General features: G+C 43.7%; 1 protein-coding gene and 1 pseudogene across 7 annotated transcripts in view; both read left to right on the top strand.

Moving 5' to 3' along the window:
- The window catches only part of LOC137236868 (uncharacterized), a 1,561,671-nt gene that overhangs the window by 336,508 nt on the left and 1,203,433 nt on the right, over positions 1 to 21,730 (top strand). The window lies entirely within an intron of this gene.
- Positions 7,957 to 19,989, top strand: LOC137238661 (ethanolamine kinase-like; annotated as a pseudogene).

Here is a 21,730-nt window from a genome sequence, read left to right as displayed (position 1 = left end):
TGGGGTAGATTTCGCGGGACCATTCGATATAAAATACTACCGAGGGAGGGGATGCCGAATTTCAAAATGATATGTTTGTCTGTTCGTCTGCTTTTCGACGAAAGCTATTCATATAGAAGCGACAAACGACCTTAGTACCGGGTCAGCCTTCGCCAGATTTGTAGCCAGACGAGGCTGTCCGAAAAAAATTTACTCCGACAATGGTACTAACTTTGTCGGAGCTGCGCGATCTTTACGATCCGAGCTTAAGGCATTTCTGCATGAAGCAAGAGACGACACATTGAATAAATATAGCCATCACCTTTTAGAATGGCATTTTATACCGCCAAGCGCTCCTCACATGGGAGGTTTGTGGGAAGCGGGTGTAAAAATTTTAAGACCCATTTTAAAAAGATCGCGTCCGATCATAAATATACTTTCGAAGAGTTTACGACCCTCCTATGCAGAATTGAGGCATGCCTCAACTCCAGACCCATCAGTCCCTCATCCAACGACCTTTCCAACATGGAGCCGCTTACTCCAGGCCACTTTCTCGTGGGTGGGCATCTGTTAGCTCCACCCGAAATCGACTGTAATGAAAACCCTGCCTCAGTTGTAAACCGCTGGCAAAAGATGAAAGCCCTTCATCAAACATTTTGCAAGAGATTGAAATCGGAATATCTCACCGAAATCCAAAAACGGTATAAGTGGAAACATCCACAATCCAACTTAAAACCCGAGGACTTCGTGTTCATAAAAGAAGATAACCTACAACCAAACGAGTGGAGAATGGGGAGAATTGTTAACACACTCCCAGGTTTCGATAACCGTGTACGTGTTGTTGAAGTCGATACAATTAAGGGACAAATTACCAGACCAATCAAGAAACTGGCACTACTTCCGCCCAACGACAAGGAAAATAAACTTTTATCGTCCACATCCATCTATCCCAAATAACCCCTCCCCCAGCTCTCGTTCCCCCGAACGAGGCCAACAGAACCATAATGCAAATACGCTGTCTGCCACAAAATACTTTTTTCAACACCACGTTGCCACCACGCAATTGTTCAGAAAATAATTCAGTACAGCAAGTAATCCCAAAGAAATTTATTCATATCTGTCACAGAGTACAATTGCATCAGCAAATACAACCTTACATATTGCTTTAAACTACTTTCGAAATGTATTATTAGTCAAGCTCTTTCCTTCATATTTACAAATTCATTGTTCGGAAATCTTTAATAGACAACAGGAGGGAAAGGCACAAAAAAAATGGTTCTACTGGTCCCACCTTTTACCAATAAAACTTCCAAAGTTGAATACTAGCCTTCCACCTTCGCTCCTTCTTCGAATCCGCAATTGAATTAGCAATTACACCCCAAACATCACTTCCCATATGAACTACACGTTCAAACTTAAAAGTATTTTAGAATATAAAATTAAGGTACATGTCGGAAAGGTTTAAAAGTGCAAAATAAATGTTTAACAAGCCAACCTAATAAAACCGCACTGCGTTTTTTTTATCGCACGCAAACAACCGGCATTTTTTGCCCAAACCCAAAAACCCAAATAAGCATGCGTTGCGACAATGTAAAGCATGTGTGCAAACGTCGAATCTAAATGTCACGCAGAACAAGAATTGGATATCAAGTTAGGTTTTCACGCAGCAAATTCAATTTGGGTTGCTCTCATATAAGTTGTATGTGCATTAGACATTTTTGACATAAAATGACTTGCGTCCGTTTATATTGCGTTGGCTTGTAAGGAACACAAAGTGGTGTTCTAAATAACAATAACTTAAATTCCAATTTGAATATCCTAATATTTTCCATATAAGACAATTAAAAGCGAAAAATTGAATTAAAAAAAGTACATAAAACAAAAGGGTATCAACAACCCACATAGCATATGGAAGATTGATTAAAGTATAAATCACCACAATGAGACATTTTCGACTCCTTTTGACGACTAAAAACTGTTTAATCAATTCTGCGATCAAAAGAAGACTCGAAATCGACTCCCTCTTATGAGTGAAATTTGATTTATTGAAAAAGTTATGTAAAGCGATCACAAAAAATGATTAAAATAAGATTCCAAATAGACTCTTAAATGTCTCGAGAAAGAATCGCAAAAACTTTAAAACACACTTGAAAATTATTCCCACAAGACTGATAAATGATGGTAAATATGTCTCGAAAAAGGTTAAATACTGATTAGAAATATAGGTTAAAAGAGGCTCACCAAGTGTATTCGCACGTAGGGTACCATTTTCTCCCGACGAGGGATATATGCTTATTTTGAACATGCTGGAGACTCGAAAAAGACTCTAATATGATTATAATTTCAAAAAATGTGGGAAGTATATTACTTTCTTGCTTTTTGTTGAAATGGTTCGAGCAAAATATATATGAATGATATAAAAATAATAAGTACTCTTTCACACTTCTCAAGTCTAATATTTAAACCCCAGTCAAGTGTAATTGTCATGTAATGACATGCAACTTATACAGCAGATTGACTCGAGTGTGCGGATAACAGTCCAAATTCCGAAGGATGCGGCCCAATGGTTACGCCAGATGGCAGTGGAGAGCAATCCAGCCCTACGCGCCATCGGCATTATATCTGTGCAGTTGGATGGCGATTCTGTGATATCCATAAAATTACCTGAATAGGATAGGATAGGTTAGGTGGTAGCTGCCCTGATAAGAATAGCTCACTTGGACAACATGAAGGTCCGTTGTGATACCACATACACCAAAAATAACGGTGACTTAGATCTAGCTGCTTAGAGAATCGTTGGGTAGCAACGATAAAGCTCCGAATGATGCTGATCTCAACTTTGGATAAATCCTCGGGAGATCCAAGTGAGTCGCGACCGAAGTACTTTCGCCTAGTTCTGACAAAAGCTGGGCAATCAACCATAAAGTGATTTGGTGATTCCACCTCATCATCCTCCATACAGTTGCAGCAGGATGGAGTTTCCATGGGACAGTGCCCTGTCAAAACCCCAATAACCATTGCTAGGTGAGCCTTAGTGAACCCAATTATTTCAGCAGACCTCCTGCCATCCACTTTCGGCCAGAAAGATCTTGCTACCCTGCAAGACGTGGTGTCCGCCCAACGTTTGCTGAGCTGACTCGAGGCCCAGCTATGTAGGAGCAATCCACAGGTGGCCAGAGGGATCCCGAAATCCCTAAAGCCATTTTTATCCGGTTCAGTTGTACCGATGCGGGCTAAGATATCCGCTTGACAGTTACCCGGGATATCACTATGGCCCGGGACCCAGATAATCTTAATTGGAAAATAATTCGGTGCAATCGCAAGCGAGGTCAGGCACTCCCAGACCACACTCGATCGCACTGTAGTTGAGCTCAAGGCCTTGATAGCCGCTTGGCTATCAGAGTAGATATTAAATTCCCTAACCGTAGCAGCACTGGATAGCATTCCATCCACCGCATCCTTAATCGCAGCAACTTCCGCTTGGAATACACTGCAGTGATCAGACAACTTAAACTTGCGGCTTAAATTTAGCTCTTGACAAAAGACCCCCCACCAACCTTTCCATCCAGCTTCGACCCATCCGTGAACAAGTTAATTCCTCTTCCCCACTCCTCTCTCTCTGGAATGACTGGGGTGAAGGTTGTATAGGGAGCAGTTATCGGCGTACAATAGTCCGTTCTATCCGGGATAAAGTCTCAACTGGTAAGAAGGCTAGAGTGTACGCGGTCAGAAAGTCGATATCCCATATCACGAAGCCTGACCAACGACCTTGCCGCGGCCGCCTTTCCCGCAATATCTACTGGGTGTATGTTCAGCATGACGTTCAGTGCCAAGGTAGGTGTTGTTCTGAGAGCGCCACTGATACCGATCAGCGCCGTCCGTTGCACTGACACTAACATTTTGGAGGTGCTCGCCCTGTCTAGTGCTTTCCACCAGACGAATTTGACCAGCATCTCATAAAGCCAGTGTACTACTCTTGGCGAGAGTCCCCATCTCTTTCCGATAGCCCCTCTTCAGCAGTACAAGGCAATGGCGGCCTTCCTGGCCCGATCTTCCACATTGGGTCTCCAGGACAGTTTCTTGTCCAAAACAATCCCCAAATATTTAGCCCTATCAGAAAGTAACAACGGTACCCCTCCAATCGAGGGAGTTCTGAAATCGGGAAACTTATATCTCCTTGTGAAAAGAACCAATTCCGTTTTCCCGGGTTGACCGCCAATCCACATGATTCAGCCCACCTAGCCACAGTATGCAGGTAGCCCAGAAATTTGCCTCTGGCTAGGATAGCGAGGTCATCTGCGTAGGCAACCACCCGACAACCATTGGCTTCCAGCTCCACAAGAAGCTCACTGACTACCACAATCCAGAGGAGAGGAGATAGGACACCCCCTGTGGTGTACCCCTGCACACCTTCCTCTTAATTATGGCCCCTCCCCACTCAGCTGCGACAATTCTGCCGCATAGAAGTTTGCTAATAAATTCAACCAGAGCCGCCTCGACTCCTAAACCCACCAGAGCTCTTTCGATTGCCCCCGGTAAGACATTGTTAAAAGCCCCTCGATGTTTAGATAGGCACCCAGAGCATACTTTTGTGTTCTAGGGACCCCTCTATTTGCTTTACAATCGAATGGAGAGCCGTTTCCGTCGATCTGCCCTTGCAGTACGCATGCTGTGAAGCCGACAGTAACCCCCGAGGTATCCTTTCCCGTAGGTATAGTTCAATGAACCGCTCAAACGCCTTAAGAAGAAACTACAAGAGACTCATTGGCCTGAAATCCTTAGGTGATACATGAGAGCTTCTGCCGACCTTCGGAATGAAAATAACCCTAACCGTGTGCCAAGACTTCGGGATATAGTTAAGCCTGAGGCAGTTAGTATAGATGATGGCCAACCAGCGGCAGAAAATCCCCAAAGACTTTTGAAGTTGCGCAGGAATGATTCCATCCGGGCCCGGAGACTTATAAGGCTTGAACGACCCTATAACCAAGTTTATTTAACTTTTACGTATTGGAATGGCAGGCACTTCTGCATGGCCAGCCACCGCCGACCATGCAGGCGAAGATCCCTGCGCAACTAGGACATCGGGAAAATGATTGTCCAGTAAAAACTTTAGGGAATCCTCGCTACTCATCAACCAGTCCCCACCATCATCTCGCAGATACCCCAGAGGAGCGGGATTCCTAGAGAGTATTTTTCTAATCCTTGAGGATTCATTGCAGCCTTATACGTTTTCGCAGAAGCTTCGCCATGCATCTCGCTTGGCTATCCTTATTTCATATTTATAAATCCCCAGACTCACATTATAGGGCCCCCAGTCCGAGGGTAATTTACTCCTCCTGACTCTGTTGAAGAGCCGCCGACTGGACGCTCTTAGGTCGTCAAGAGAATCCGACTTGCCCTTCCCCCTGTAAATTTTTAATGGGCAGGACAGCTGAAAGGCGCTATTGCTTGCCGATGTGAAGTTTTCCACCAGAACGTCTATCTCAGATTCGGACAGGTCCGAACTAACAGTAGGCGCCGCAGGCAATATCTCTCTCAGGTTCCTACAATACAAGTCCCAGTTAGTACTTTTAGGGTTCCTAAAAGATATTTTACCGGGACGTTCTTCGTTCACCGAGAACTGAATATATCGGTGAACAGAGATGGAGTGCTCGTTGAGAACCCTCCAGGCAGATATCCGACATTGCAGTTCTCTACTAACCAGGGTGAGGTCCAGGACCTCCTCCCTTACCACAGTAATAAAATTCGGGTCATTCCCCTTATTACATATACAAAGTCCCTCATCTACAATAAAAGTAAATAAAGACGCACCTCTAGTGTTGGTATCCGAGCTTCCCCAGATGCTATGATGGGCATTAACATCGGCACCGATGATCAAGCCTACACCTCTCCGCTTTGCTTCAGCGGTGATTTCGCCCAGTATCGCAGGTGGTGGTCCCGCTACGTCCCCGTGGGGCATGTACGCTGAGACCACCCACATTTCATTACTTCCTCCCTCGAGACAGACCGTGGTTACGTCAGCATTGCTGAAATTAGAGAGAATAAAAGCTATAATCTCTTTTTTAACAAGCACACAGGATCTAGGCCTACTTGCCTCCCAATGCACCAAGGTGCTGAATTTTGCAGTCCTTAATCCAGAAATCTTACTGCCGTTACTACTCAGCCACGGCTCCTGGACAAGGAATATATCCACTCCGCCTTTTTCAAGGCAGAGCAACAAATTTCCGGAAGCCGCCGTAGAGTGCTGAAGATTGATTTGGCGGATTTCCATCAAAACCGCTCTTCCTCCGCACCCCATCCTTGGCGGATTCGTGTTAGTCTTATCCATTCTAAAAAAAGTCCCCCCCAAGTCCGCTATCCGGAGTTGATTGTGTAGTCACCCTGCAACGGTCTCGTGGTTACCTATGCTACGCAGGGAGGCCACGCGAGGGTTGACGCATTACCTTATGAATAATGCGTTCAGAGCCCGACCGGACGCAAAGAGGGAAAATCTTCAACCACACCTACACCACCAATTTAACGGCGACGGAGCCCGAACGTACCTTGAGGCCCGCCACGGTTTTAGCGGGACATGGGAAAGTGCAGCATTAGCCTACCAGCCGTTTCGATAGGGTTTCACCCCGACCTACTAAGGTGGAACAATACCGCACCTACCAGCCCAAAGTCATCAAGTCCTAAACATAGTCAAAATCAAAGTCCCTAACAATCCAGTTCGTCACCGTTGTGTACCGATCTTGACCCTTGACAGGGTCCGCACTCCCCTGAGATCGGCACAATGACTCAGGGGTGCGGGTTTTATCGAGTTGTCCTCTATAGATCCGCCATTATCAGTGGAAGTAGGGGCACCTCGAGCAGGACGTGATAACTAATCACGCATGATATTCGTCACTATGGCCGTTCTAAGACTGATAACAGTCCCTGATCCAGAGCCTGGAACTACTTATGATATCCAAGCCAAGTATCTTAGCCCCCAAACAAAAAATTACCTGGACAAGAAATCAATCTTAAAACTTCAGAAAATGATTCCGATGTTTTGGCAGCAGAAACAAATGAAGATTTTGCACATTTTGCGTAGTTATTGGAAACTAGAGGATATTCGATGGATCAATCTACAACTGGTCATTATTACATTCACATACATATAGAAAGGCTTTCAAAAAGGGTTGTTATACACACATTGCATTTTCAAACGGCATTTGCATAGAATTTTGCCTGTAGTGATTTTATTTCCAGAAAAATATTTTTGTTGAATTCGTGTCTGGCAGTAACTTAATAAAAAGAGAATGTACAGAAAGCCTATCAGCGCTCTCAATGGCAAAGAAAACCACATTCAGCCTGTAAAACTACATCCCGCACCGCCACACTTTCAGAATTGTGTTAAGAATATTGTGGACAATGGAAAGAGTGTATCTGCTATCTCGATACCGAAATCGGTGCCGTCATATGCTTCCGGCGCACGGCTGTAGGTGCATCATCTGCATCAACAACAGCACAATGAGAGGGTTCAAATGCCTCTAAAAGTAAGCAAGTTAACCAAATTGGTGCTTTTAGTCCAATAATAAAACCTTTGGCCACATCTACCACTAAACCCACTACCACCAAGCATGTAGTGCAAACCCCCCTTAGCAACATCGACAGTAAAACCAACAGTCACCTCTAATAGTGAAGACATGAATAATAAAATTGATGCCGAAAATAAAAATAAACATTTGGAATCATAGAAACCAGAAGCATACATTTAAGTCTCTGTTAGGGATACTCAAATCTGAACAGAAGCAAATTTTCAAAACAAACAAAAAAAAAAAAAACCTCTTACAAAATTGTCGTTGGACCCTAATAAATCGATATCTATATTGCACGCGGGTAATAAATTTAAGCTGGAATATTATAAGAAGCACAGCAACCAAACAAAAAAGCTTTTAGTATCAAATCATTTCAAAAATCATATACGAATAATTATAAGAACTACTACGTAGTATGGGCACAGAAACAAAATTTAATAATCAAACGGAAACACCACGATAACGACTGGAAGTGTTTCATATCCCAAAGTAAAGCTCAATGGCCCATCGTCAACAACATTACAATTGGGAAAAACTTTACAACAACTAAGGCATGACGTAGCTGAATGCGATTATAACCATTTCATCGTAGTAGTGCGGGTTCGACTCCCATTCCCGGGAGAAAAGGCTCTGAAGAGATTTACAAGGTATAATCGAAACAGCTGTCGCCTTGTCCGTCGACTCGCAGTGTTCTTGCCAGGTGCTTGATTTTGCTGTTTCTTATACTCCCTCAGAGCCGTCGTGTACTCTTGGAAATAGTCCTGAAGTGACAGTCGTTGAAGACCATCTTCAGCTTTGACCTCAGGTAGCTGAGATTTTTATCCCACCACGGTGGGAAGGTATTTTGCTCCTCGAAATTGGACAGGCGACTTTAAAGGCCACCTGAAAACTTTTCTCCAGAGACCGGACTCGGTCATCAAGACTTCCTGTAGATTGAATAGGCGCCCTACTTCTATGGAGCCTATCACTGACTATCTTGTCAAATAAGCCCTAGGACGTCTGTTTAGGGTTTCTGTGCGGCTGATTTATTTATTTTTCCCAGTCTGTGTTGAAAAGGATTAAGCGGTGATCCGACAGGGAAAGTTTTTCGATACCTCCCTGTTTCTAACCATAAGCTCCCGGTAGTCAGATGTTAGTGTTATATCAAGGACTTACTCCCACCCCTGGTAGTTCGCCGTACTCGGAAAACTAAAGGTGTGAGAGCTGCCCTTGTTACATACGTAAAGGTTGTAAGCTAATATAAATTCAAACAGAGACTCCCCCGTTCGTTTTTCTCGCTGCTCCCCCTAACCGCGTGCCTTGCGTTGGCGTCACAACCCATCACGACTGTCTCTTTTTGGCTACTTGTGCTACCATTTGCGCTACCTTCTCTGGAGGAGCGGGCCGATCGTGGGCCATATAAGGCGAGGCGACCGTCATGCTCCGGCCGCTTCTTGACTCGACCTTGACCACAGCAACGTCGTAACTACTGTAATTAGGTAAAAAAAGAATTAATAGTGTTCCTAATGAGGGTACAATCCCTCGGTTTACCTTCTCCATGTGTGTGAAAATGTTATAGTTTCTTCGGGTCTTTAGGCCCATAACCTGTGACCGCAAGACCCATGGTTCCTGCACTAAGCAGACGTCAGCAGGTTATCCACGTATACAGCCGACCTTGCCGAGGCATCGGAGGGGACATTGAGGACATTGACAACAATTTATGATTGGTCGCACTTATAGGATGGGGCGAAGCACTTCTACAACAACAACAACGTTAATTAAGCAAATTAAAACTAATTTTGACATATTAACGATCAACGATGGGGCATGGTTGCCTGAGTGACCTAACATTATTAAGTAATGTAACGAATTTAGGAAATCCTGGTTATTGCACCTTCAGCAAACGTGCGTATCGTTGAACGGTCGAATAAATAACTGCATTATTCATTATTGCAATATGGTCTTTATATAGTCTACTTAGGGAGCAGTACAATTATAATTCGATATCACGTACTTCACAAAAGCGTGTTTAAATCAAACTGATCCGTCATTCCTCAGCTTGCGCTGCTTTTATACTCTGTTACCTCGTCCGCATATTTCTCCCAAGGTCTGGCATATTTCTCCTAAGGTCTGGACGTTTCGCCTTCTAAACTGTTGTATCTCCTGCTAAGTAATTGAGCTATATGCGTGCGTAAGTGTGAGTAACAACTTCGGCTGATAACTACATATGTGTGTGTGAGATATCTCTTCACTTCGAGCCGCAGTTATGTGTGTACCTGTAAATAATATTGGCTGCTTACTGTATTTGTTGTTGTGATTATTTACTAACAGCGTAGTAATGCTAATATCCGTCAGACTGCCCTCTGGCTGGAAGGCACGGGTTGGGGCTTACTCCTGGCTTACTCCAGGCCATTTTCTCGTGGGTGGCATCTGTTAGCTCCACCCGAAATCGACTGTAATGAAAACCTTGTCTCAATTGTAAACCGCTGGCAAAAGATGAAAATCCTTCATCAAACATTTTGCAAGAGATTGAAATCAGAATATCTCACCGAAATCCAAAAACGGTATAAGTGGAAACATCCACAATCCAACTTAAAACCCGGGGACCTCGTGGTCATAAAGGAAGATACCTACAACCAAACGAGTGGAGAATTGGGAGAATTGTTAACACACTCCCAGGTTCCGATAACCGTGTACGTGTTGTTGAAGTCAATACAATTAAGGGACAAATTACCAGACCAATCGCGAAACTGGTACTACTTCCGCCCAACGACAAGGAAAATGAACTTTAGTCGTCCACATCCATCTATCCCAAATAACCCCTCCCCCAGCTCTCGTTCCCCCGAACGAGGCCAACAGAACCCTAACGCAGATACGCTGTCTGCCACAGAATTCTTCTTTCAACAACTACGTGGGTGCGCCGTTGCCACCACGCAATTGTTCAGAAAATAATTAAGTACCGCAAGTAATTCCAAAGAAATTTATTCATATCTGCCACAGAGTACAATTGCATCAGCAATTACAACCTTACATATTGCTTTAAACTACTTTCGAAATTTATAATTAGTCAAGCTCTTTCCTTCATATTTACAAATTCATTGTTCGGAAATCTTTAACAGGAGGGAAAGGCACAAAAATAATGGTTCTACTGGTCCCACCTTTTACCAATAAAACTTCCAAAGTTGAATACTAGCCTTCCACCTTCGCTCCTTCTTCGAATCCGCAATTGAATTAGCAATTACACCCCAAACATCAATTCCCATGTGAACTACACGTTCAAGCTTAAAAGTATTTTCGAATATAAAATTAAGGTACATGTCGGAAAGGTGTAAAAGTGCAAAATAAATGTTTAACAAGCCAACCTAATAAAACCGCACTGCGTTTTTTTTAGCGCACGCAAACAACCGGCATTTTTTGCCCTAACCCAAATAAGCATGCGTTGCGACAATGTAAAGCATGTGTGCAAACGTCGAATCTAAATGTCACGCAGAACAAGAATTGGAAATCAAGTTAGGTTTTCACGCAGCAAATTCAATTTGGGTTGCTCTCATACAAGTTGTATGTGCATTAGACATTTTTGACATAAAATGACTTGCGTGCGTTTATATTGGGTTGGCTTGTAAGAAACACAAGGTGGTGTTCTAAATAACAATAACTTAAATTCCAATTTGAATATCCTAACATTTTCCATATAAGACAATTAAAAGCGAAAAATTTAATTAAAATATAGTACATAAAACAAAAGGGTATCAACAACCCACATAGCATATGGAAGATTGATTAAAGTATAAATCACCACAATGAGACATTTTCGACTCCTTTTGTCGACTAAAAACTGTTTAATCAATTCTGCGATCAAAAGAAGACTCGAAATCGACTCCCTCTTATGAGTGAAATATGATTTATTGAAAAAGTTATGTAAAGCGATCACAAAAAATGATTAAAATAAGATTCCAAATAGACTCTTAAATGTCTCGAGAAAGAATCGCAAAAGCTTTAAAACACACTTGAAAATTATTCCCACAAGACTGATAAATGATGGTAAATATGTCGCGAAAAAGGCTAAATACTGATTAGAAATATAGGTTAAAAGAGGCTCACCAAGTGTAGTCGCGCGTAGGGTACCATTTTCTCCCGACGAGGGATATATGCTTATTTTGAACATGCTGGAGACTCGAAAAAGACTCTAATATGATTATAATTTCAAAAAATGTTGGGTGGGAAGTATATTACTTTTTTGCTTTTTGTTGAACTGGTTCGAGCAAAATATATATGAATGATATAAATATAATAAGTACTCTTTCACACTTCTCAAGTCTAATATTTAAACCCTAGTCAAGTGTAGTTGTCATGTAATGACATGCAACTTAAACAGCAGATTGACTCGCGTGTGCGGATGACAGTCCAAATTCCGAAGGATGAGGCCCAATTGTTACGCCAGATGGCAGTGGAGGGCAATCCAGCCCTACGCGCCGTCGGCATTATATCTGTGCAGTTGGATGGCGATTCTGTGATATCCATAAAATTACCTGGATAGTAATAAAAGTCGGGTCATTCCCCCTATTACATATACAAAGTCCCTCATCTACAATAAAAGTAAATAAAGACTCACCTCTAGTGTTGGTATCCGAGCTTCCGCAGGTGCTATGATGGGCATTAGCATCGGCACTGATGATCAAGCCAACACCTCTCCGCTTTGCTTCAGCGGTGATTTCGCCCAGTATCGCAGGTGGTGGTCCCGCTACGTACCCGTGGGGCATGTACGCTGAGACCACCCACATTTCATTACTTCCTCCCTCGAGACAGACCGTGGTTACGTCAGCATTGCTGAAATTAGAGAGAATAAAAGCTATAATCTCTTTTTTAACAAGCACACAAGATCTAGGCCTACTTGCCTCCCCATGCACCAAGGTGTTGAATTTTCCAGTCCTTAATCCAGAAATCTTACTGCCGTTACTACACAGCCACGGCTCCTGGACAAGGACTATATCCACTCCGCCTTTTTCAAGGCAGAGCAACAAATTTGCAGAAGCCGCCTTAGAGTGCTGAAGATTGATTTGACGGATTTCCATCAAAACCGCTCTTCCTCCGCACCCCATCCTTGTCGGATTCGTGTTAGTCTTATCCATTCTAAAAAAAAGTCCCCCCTCAAGGCCGCTATCCGGAGCTGATTGTGTAATCGCGCTTCAACGGTCTCGTGGTTATCTATGCTACGCAGGGAGGCCATGCGAGGGTTGACGTATTACCTTATGAGTAATGCGTTCAGAGCCAGACCGGACGCAAAGAGGGAAAATCTTCAACCGCACCTACACCACCAATTTAACGGCGATGGAGCCGGAACGTACCTTGAGGCCCACCACTGTTTTAACGGGACGTGGGAAAGTGCAGCATTAGCCTACCAGCCGTTTCGATAGGGTTTCACCCCGACCTACTAAGGTGGCACAATACCGCACCTACCAGCCCAAAGTCATCAATTCCTAAACATAGTCAAAATCAAAGTCCCTAACAATCCAGTTCGTCACCGTTGTGTACCGATCTTGACCCTTAACAGGGTCCTCCCTCCCCTGAGCTCGGCACAATGACTCCGGGGTGCGGGTTTCATCGAGTTGTCCTCTCTAGATCCGCCATTATCAGTAGAAGTAGGGCACCTCGAGCAGGACGTGATAACTAATCACGCGTGACATTCGTCACTATGGCCGGTCTAAGACTGATAACAGTCCCTGATCCAGAGCCTGGAACCATTTGTGATATCCAAGCCAAGTATCTTAGCCCTCAAACAAAAAATTAACTGGACAAGAAATCAATCTTAAAACTTCAGAAAATGCTTCCGATGTTTTGGCAGCAAAAACAAGTGAAGATTTGGGACATTTTGCGCAGTTATTGGAAACTAGAGGAGATTCGATGGATCAATCTACAACTGGTCATTATTACATTCACATACATATAGAAAGGCTTTCAAAAAGAGTTGTTATACGCACATTGCATTTGCATAGAATTTTGCCTGTAGTGATTTTATTTCCAGAAAAATATTTTTATTGAATTTGTGTCTGGCAGTAACTTAATAAAAAGAGAATGTACAGAAAGCCTATCAGTGCTCTCAATGGCAAAGAAAACCACATTCAGTCTGTAAAACCATTTCCCGCACCGCCACACTTTCAGAATTGTGTTAAGAATATTGTGGACAATGGAAAGAGTGTATCAGCTATCTCGATACCGAAATCAGTGCCGTCATATGCTTCCGGCGCACCTGCGTCTAGTACGGCCGTAGGTGCATCATCTGCATCAAAAACAGCACAAGGAGAGGGTTCAAATGCCTCTAAAAGTAAGAAAGTTAACCAAATTGGTGCTTTTCGTCCAATAATAAAACCTTTGGCCACATCTACCACTAAACCCACTACCACCAAGCATGTAGTGCAAACCCCCCTTAGCAACATCGACAGTAAAACCAACAGTCGCCTCTAATAGTGAAGACATGAATAATAAAATTGATGCCGAAAATAAAAATAAACATTTGGAATCATAGAAACCAGAAGCATACATTTAAGTCCCTGTTAGGGATACTCAAATCTGAACAGAAGCAAATTTTCAAAACAAACAAAAAAAAAAAAAACCTCGTACAAAATTGTCGTTGGACCCTAATAAATCGATATCTATATTGCACGCGGGTAATAAATTTAAGCTGGAATATTATAAGAAGCACAGCAACCAAACAAAAAAGCTTTTAGTATCAAATCATTTCAAAAATCATATACGAATAATTATAAGAACTACTACGTAGTATGGGCACAGAAACAGCACGATAACGACTGGAAGTGTTTCATATCCCAAAGTAAAACCCAATGGCCCATCGTCAACAACATTACAATTGGGAAAAACTTTACAACAACTAAGGCATGACGTAGCTGAATGCGATTATAACCATTTCAACTATCGTAGGAGTGCGGGTTCGACTCCCATTCCCGGGAGAAAAGGCTTTGAAGAGATTTACAAGGTATAATCGAAACAGCTGTCGCCTTGTCCGTCCTGATGTCACGTTGTTTAAATTTTTCCCAAATTGTTAAATAAATTATAAAATTCAAAATTGCTTGAAATAAATGTTTTCATACATTCAAAGCGATACGGGCAATCCTCGGATAAGTCATATAAGTAGACAACATTTGATTAATTCGTTGTAGTTCTATAAATAGAACAAAAACAACAACAAATACCAAGTTTCTCTGAAAACCGCCTTATAAACAGGCATAACTTCAACACATAACTACATACGAATTTTGTTATGTGTGGAAGATAATATATGCGAAAAAGAAGGCAATTGGGAAAAACTTTACAACAACTAAGGCATGACGTAGCTGAATGCGTTTATAACCATTTCAACTATCGTAGGAGTGCGGGTTCGACTCCAACTCCCGGGAGAAAAGGCTTTGAAGAGATTTACAAGGTATAATCGAAACAGCTGTCGCCTTGTCTGCCTGATGTCACGTTGTTTAAATTTTTCCCAAATTATTAAATAAAACATTAAATCGCGCTGTCGGTGTTGGTGGTGTTAGTGGTGCTAGCCAAAATTTACATACCACAAATGGCTCTAATACTGGAACATTGAACTGCAAGCTACAGCAGAACGCTGCTTGGAATGATAGCAGTACTAAAACCACTGATGTCACTCCAGTTTTTGTACCCATACACATTGGTGAGGATGTATTTAGCGGCGCCAAAGGGATATTAAAGGTGATACGACCACATTGGAAACTTAGTCATGTACAATTTAAAAAATTCACGGGCGGCATCACAAATAAGCTTGTGGGTTTATGAGGTGGGTTTGGTCAAAGGCTGAGGTATGCTCAAGTCAATCCAGAGTCGGATGGAGGTCCCACTTCCCCCACCTAAATAAATACACAGTAAATTAGTGTTTTGATTTCGAACACACACACACACGCGGCTCTTAGGCTAAAATATCCACAACCTTGAATCCAGAAGAGAGAGAGAGAGAGAGATGTTCACTAAGTAGTATCGCTTATATTATAATCCAAGGACGACGGCTCTCCGCAGAGAGAGATATAGAGTGCTAGCTAGCGGTAGCCGAGATGGTGGAGACGACGGTGGCTCTCGCTAAGGGGTGCTAACGGCGGTAGTAGTGACGGCGGTAGTTAGGATCACGCCCAGGGAGAGAGTACTGGATGACGGTGGCTCTCACCAAATAGCTATGACAACGGGTGGCTAGGCTTCGGGATGGGATGTCCGTGGATCGGGATCGCGATGATGATGGTACCTACGGCGAAGTGTGCCTGGTGTATTCCGGCCAATCATCTTATTCATAGGTAACTATGAACACGTTGGGAATTATGCTCGCATTGTCGCGCACAGCGCGCCACGAATGAAAATTCCCAAGCATTGTGCGTTCACCATCGCTGGCTTGCTTTGTGCTTGCGCGATGGTTGCTGGGCCGGTATGTATGTATATATGTATGTCGGTACATACACTACTAGGGGTGGGCAGTAAATGGAAAATATGATGTTAGGGGTGGGCGCCAAATAGAAAATAGATATTGTGGCGTAGCATTTGCTACGTTACAGTCCCCCTCCTACTTCGGCGGACGAAAGGCTGTGGTATTCCAGGGTTTTTGCGCGGAGGCCTGAACTACCATGGGCAGAGCCCAGGTTTGTTTTATCATCGGTTGAATCCGATGGCTCGGCCGACATGTGTGTATATGTGTTCGTTGATGTTTTTATTATTATGATTGATTTTTTTTCTTCTTTTTTTTTCAACAATAATGTGTACATTTCATTTGTGTTTAAATTTACATTGCAAGTACGAAATTAATTTTAAATTTACATTTCAAGATTAAGGTATATACATATGTACATTTTTGTATTACATTTTAAATTTACATTTCAAAATTAAGGTATTTACATATGTACATTTTTATATTACATTTTAAATTTACATTTCAAAATTAAGGTATTTACATTTCATGTATAGAAAACTTATCAAACTAGGTCGGATCTTGCTTCTCCTCAGCCAGCGCGAATCGTACCATCTTGTAGTGATCTTTCAGCTTGATTATGGCGTGATCTTCGTCCACCCTACGCGCCGTGTTACACCCTTTTTGCGATTTAGCCATAGTCCGGGCAAAGAAGTCTGGGCGTGGTTTCCATTAATAGTATCGTGTGGCTCTAGGTTTGGTGCATACGGTATAGTGTCACCAGCGGTTGGTTTGTCGCATACGATGGCGTTTAGATGGCCGGCTATTAATGGCGGGTTCCAGAATATCTTAGCGCCCAGTATTCGTGGCTTATTTGCGGGCCACGGTACTGCGTCGAATGGAGGCGGTTCTTCGGGCATGGCATATTTCGTTCGTGCTTCTCTCGGCCCAACGAAGTTGCGGTTAAAATTTATTTCGGCGGTTGATTTGTGTTGAACAAAAAAGTCGTCTTTTGTTGTTGCAATGGGAGCGGCGGTGGCCGCGTTTCTTGCATCGCCAGCAGGTGTTTCTTGCATCGTAACTGTCAGTGAGTGTCGATAGGGAGTTTGTTATTTGATCATTCTGCTCCTCCAGCTCCTCGATTATTACTGTGCTTAAGCTATGTGCTAACAGTTGGCTCTGTTTGGCTTCTTCGCTTCGCAGCAGTTCGTACTCGTCGGTGAGCTCCATAAGCTGCTCTATCGTTTGGAACTCGCCCCGCTTCACAAAAAGTCGATACTCCACCCGTAGTCCGTCGTATATGCGTTCTAGATGATCTTCTTTGCACAAAGTCGGGTGGCGGCGAATCATCGTCTGGAGGGCGAGGATATAGTCCTTGGCATTTTCTCTGCTCGTCCGTTTTCTTTGGCGGATAGCGTCCTCTAGCTGGCTAATGTGTCGCTTCGGCAAAAAGAATTTTCCGGCTTCGGAGCGGAAGTCAGCCCATGTGTGTAGTTGTTGTTTTCGCAGGCGGAACCATTGAAGGGCTTTGCCACGCAGTATCTCTGGAAGGGTTGGGAGGAATTGATCTGGCTTAATCAGATAGCATTCTGCCAGTTCCTCAATCCTTTCCAGGAAGTCGTATAATGTGTCGCCTCCAGCGTAATGTACATCCCAGCGGCGGACTGTATTCATGACCTCCGTGTTACTTATGCCGCTCTGCTCGCGCTGGAGGGATATTGTTTTGATTGTGACGGCCGGCGTGGTGTTTTGCGTAGATGTGACTGGCCGGGCCTCTTCGGCGGCGATCTCCATCTCTACCTCTCTCAAAAGATTTTCTGTTGACTTACGCTTTCGTTGGTCTCGGACGTATGCGCTGAGTGTGCTGCGCAATTCGGCGACGGTATGTCCTTCGGTGTAGATTCGGTAGCGTTTGCATTCTTCGATTAGCCTCTCCTTCTTCAGCAGGTAAATCCAGCTTAGAGAGTCGACGTTGAGCGTGGTGGTGGTGGTTTCGCTTATCTTTGTGTCAATTGTTGGTTGTGTGTTCGGTGAACCCGTTCCTACAGTGTTGGTGCTCTCGATGGTTTTGGCACAGTCGCCTGAGGAGACGGGTCCCTGCTCGGGCGCCATTTATGAGGTGGGTTTGGTCAAAGGCTGAGGTATGCTCAAGTCAATCCAGAGTCGGATGGAGGTCCCACTTCCCCCACCTAAATAAATACACAGTAAATTAGTGTTTTGATTTCGAACACACACACACACGCGGCTCTTAGGCTAAAATATCCACAACCTTGAATCCAGAAGAGAGAGAGAGAGAGAGAGATGTTCACTAAGTAGTATCGCTTATATTATAATGCAAGGACGACGGCTCTCCGCAGAGAGAGAGATAGAGTGCTAGCTAGCGGTAGCCGAGATGGTGGAGACGACGGTGGCTCTCGCTAAGGGGTGCTAACGGCGGTAGTAGTGACGGCGGTAGTTAGGATCACGCCCAGGGAGAGAGTACTGGATGACGGTGGCTCTCACCAAATAGCTATGACAACGGGTGGCTAGGCTTCGGGATGGGATGTCCGTGGATCGGGATCGCGATGATGATGGTACCTACGGCGAAGTGTGCCTGGTGTATTCCGGTCAATCATCTTATTCATAGGTAACTATGAACACGTTGGGAATTATGCACGCATTGTCGCGCACAGCGCGCCACGAATGAAAATTCCCAAGCATTGTGCGTTCACCATCGCTGGCTTGCTTTGTGCTTGCGCGATGGTTGCTGGGCCGGTATGTATGTATATATGTATGTCGGTACATACACTACTAGGGGTGGGCAGTAAATGGAAAATATGATGTTAGGGGTGGGCGCCAAATAGAAAATAGATATTGTGGCGTAGCATTTGCTACGTTACAGGTTGCTTCTATGATCCAAAACTGTCCACTGTTAGAAGCTACAATGGCAATGACATTGATAACGGCAGCTCAAATGCCATTAACAGCCATAATTTTTGAATTGCGGCAGCATCAAATTCGGTGGATGAGAATAATGGCTCGGGAAATATTAGCGACACGGAGACAGTGGATTCAGAGGTGACCACATCCATCATGGGGGAAGTGGTTAGTCATAACAATACGAACCATAATACACAAAATGAGAGAAATTCTGCCATCGACAACAACGTTGAGCTGGTGCGTGTCTATGGTAACAAAACGGATTTGCTGATCGATCGTAAAGCTGAGACACGAAACATTCATATGCTACAAACATATGGATTCGGGCCTACACTATTTGCTACATTTAAAAATGGCCTTGTTTACGATTTCGTACCTGGTGTAACTTTAAGCGTATTGGATCCGGCTATTTGGTCTTTGGTGGCAACTCGTATGGCCAAAATGCATCGTCGTATTAAAGTTCACGAAGAAGTTGCTGGAATTAGTGGTGATGTCGATAAACCCCTTGTGCCAATGTTGTGGCGTAAAATGCAGAGGTTCTTTGATTTGGTACCTGAAATTTTTACTGATGCTGTCAAACATATAAGAGTTAAGGATACTTTCTTGGCAATAAGATGTTTACGCGATGAATTCAGCTCGCTATATAGGCATTTAGAACGGCTAAACAGTCCGGGGGTATTTGCTCACAATGATCTTTTGCTGGACAATATTGTCTATTTGGAGTCACAGCCATGTGTTAATTTTATTGACTTCGAGTACACCGATTACAACTTTCAGGCTTTTGATATTGGAAATCATTTTTGTGAATTTGCCGGTGACGATAAAGTGGATTTTTCACGCTATCCAAAGCGTGACTTTCAACTTGGCTGGCTTCGCGTCTACCTACAGGAATTTCTGCAACGTGCAAATGTCACCGACGACGAAGTGGAACGCCTGTACTTGCAGGTGAATCACTTCGCGTTGGCTGCGTACATGTTTTGGGCAGTTTGGTCTCTCATGCAGGCAGAACATTCCAATATTGATTTTGATTATGTTAATTACGCTCATATGCGTTATGAAGAATACCAAAAACATAAGTCGAAGCTGGATCTTCATACTCCGGAAGAAGACGCCGCTGCTGAAACGAGTTAAGATCATCGCTACAGCTCATCTCACACCATATTCCACCACTCGCAATCATCAGCTAAGTCACGACTATTTCGAATAAATTTTGTTCGACGATGTGTGTTACTGGTGCAATCTACAAATCCAATTCAAAACAAGAAAAAATTCGCAGCAAAAAACACAATTGATCTACGATTTTGCATTACATAGCACTAGGAGAAAATCTGAAAAGAAAGCTGCCATACTCACCACCGCGTGTTTTAAATCAATGACTTTTTTTCATTCAGGAAATGAAAAATTGTAGCAAATGTCAAATGTCTACACTTTACTTCTGACAGTCAATGCATGGCAACACCGATATAAGGCCTCATTCGCAATGCGCATTACACGCGCTACACGCCACACATGTCGCGCAATACATATCTCTACCCATCAATCATTTGGTCGAGATTTGAAATACTTAGTCTCACGAATTTCAACATTATCGACAATACACGTCGAAAGTTCACCACAAATCTAAAATAAATTTTAAAAATACGTCGGCGACATCTACCGACACAACTCGAGTTATAAATATACTAAAAGGCTAAAGCACCATCCAGAGTGAATGCATAAGTGCTAATAACAGTTTTTCATTCTTTGCGCGCATAAGCATTTACTCATGGTGTTTAATCTTTTATTTCAATTAAATTTTCCTGCTTTTTTCGAAAATATATTAGATATAATTTTTTTTTTGTTTACGCCACCCAAACAACATTCCGCCAACCTCAATTTGGGCATGATTAATGATACCAATATTCTTGCATATCATGACCCGCTACCAAACCTTACTGGCCAAGTCAGAGGGAGGCGCAACGCGTTTCGACGTCGCTTTCCAGCTCTGCGGCAGGGACCATAGTCTCCGAAACTGTCCCGAATATCGGAAAAAATCTCCAGAAGAGAGGTTGCGGGCAGTGCATCTGCAAAAGTACTGTCCGAAATGTCTGTCACTCTTTCACCGGGTGAACAAGTGTAGCAGCAAGTATCGCTGCAAGAGGTGCCAAGAGAAGCACCACACCACGCTTCATTTAGATGAGCGTCGGCCGGTATGCGACGAGACAACCACAAATGGCGACGACAACACGTCCGACGTCGCGTTGTCAATCAACCTCTCGGGAACGGCTAAATCCTGGGCTCAGCAGGTGGAGGAGGAAGAAATGGAGGAGGAGAGAGCAAAGGCGGAGGAAGAAAGAGGTAAAACAGAGGCAAGACCGTCAACGGCTCGACCAAGTCATCAAAACGCGGAAGACATCAGCGGCGAAATAAATGGGCGCCATACCCTTCTGACGCTCAAAATATACGAGCACTATCGCGCGACATACCGGAAGGTTTTCGTACAGGTCGACTCCTCCAAGCTAATCCAGCTACCATGATGCGACCTTTCGTACCAATTACGCCGACGGTCATCGTGCGCATCGAATCACGCGGGCACTTACACCTTGTTCGTGCCATAATCGATCCCTGCGCCACTAGCACCATCGTCGATGCAGAGCTGGTACGCGATCTATAATTGGAGCGCCAAGGACCAGGGCAATGCACCCTTATTCTGCGCGGCAAGTTCGGGTCATCGACGCATGTCACCAGTCAAGACGCAGTGGCCAAAGGCCACTATCGCCTGAGTCCGCCGTCTAATGTGGACCCGAAGGTAGCCGCGCCCTTCTAATTCATGCGGCTAGCGGATCCGCAACTCTACCGCTCATCCCCAATACGGCTTACACTCGGCGCTGAC

This window comes from Eurosta solidaginis, chromosome 1 (assembly GCF_040869045.1).
Source record: "Eurosta solidaginis isolate ZX-2024a chromosome 1, ASM4086904v1, whole genome shotgun sequence".
Lineage (NCBI taxonomy): Eukaryota > Metazoa > Arthropoda > Insecta > Diptera > Tephritidae > Eurosta > Eurosta solidaginis.
Note: the sequence above shows the minus strand (reverse complement) of the source record. Positions and strands in the feature narration are given on the sequence as shown.